This window comes from Charadrius vociferus, unplaced genomic scaffold (assembly GCF_000708025.1).
Source record: "Charadrius vociferus isolate BGI_N301 unplaced genomic scaffold, ASM70802v2 scaffold320, whole genome shotgun sequence".
NCBI lineage: Eukaryota > Metazoa > Chordata > Aves > Charadriiformes > Charadriidae > Charadrius > Charadrius vociferus.
Window position 1 is genome coordinate 2064519 of NW_009646501.1, and position 578 is coordinate 2065096.

Genomic DNA, 578 nt, shown 5'->3' on the forward strand with positions numbered 1-578 from the left:
TAAGCCAGCTGGGAACAGTTATCTCGCAAGCCCTGGCTCATCCTCATAACACATCTCTCACCCCAATTCGGAGTGCTCGCCTGCCGGCCGGCAACATCGCTCAGCATCTCTGGAAAGTCTTAAGAGTGATGTTTCTATATTTAGTTTCAAAAAAAGTCTTTTGAGTCTTAGATTTCTCTGTTTTGGAATTAAAGACAATCAGTTTTATACACTCTCCTGGAGGGGAGGAGGGAAGGGAATATTGAAAAGAGTCGATTAAACGGTTGGCAGAGCTAGTCTGTAAGTTTTGTGTCAGTAAATGGGGGGAAGAGGGGGGTGTTGCCAATTGTGTTTCCTCTACGGGTGTCTCGTTTAATTCTGGGAGCAGCCGTAGCCGGTCGTCACCTCTGCCCCGGCGGGGGGGGTGCAGATCTCACCCCGACTGTTAGCAATAGCTCTTGCAAAACTGCGAGATCAAACGAAATAATATGATTTTCCACTGAAGGGAATCGTCCTCCTGCACTACACGAGATCGCATAGTGAACCATCGCCTGGCAGCCAAATTTAGCGGCGTAAACCTTGAGCTCTTCCCCACAGCA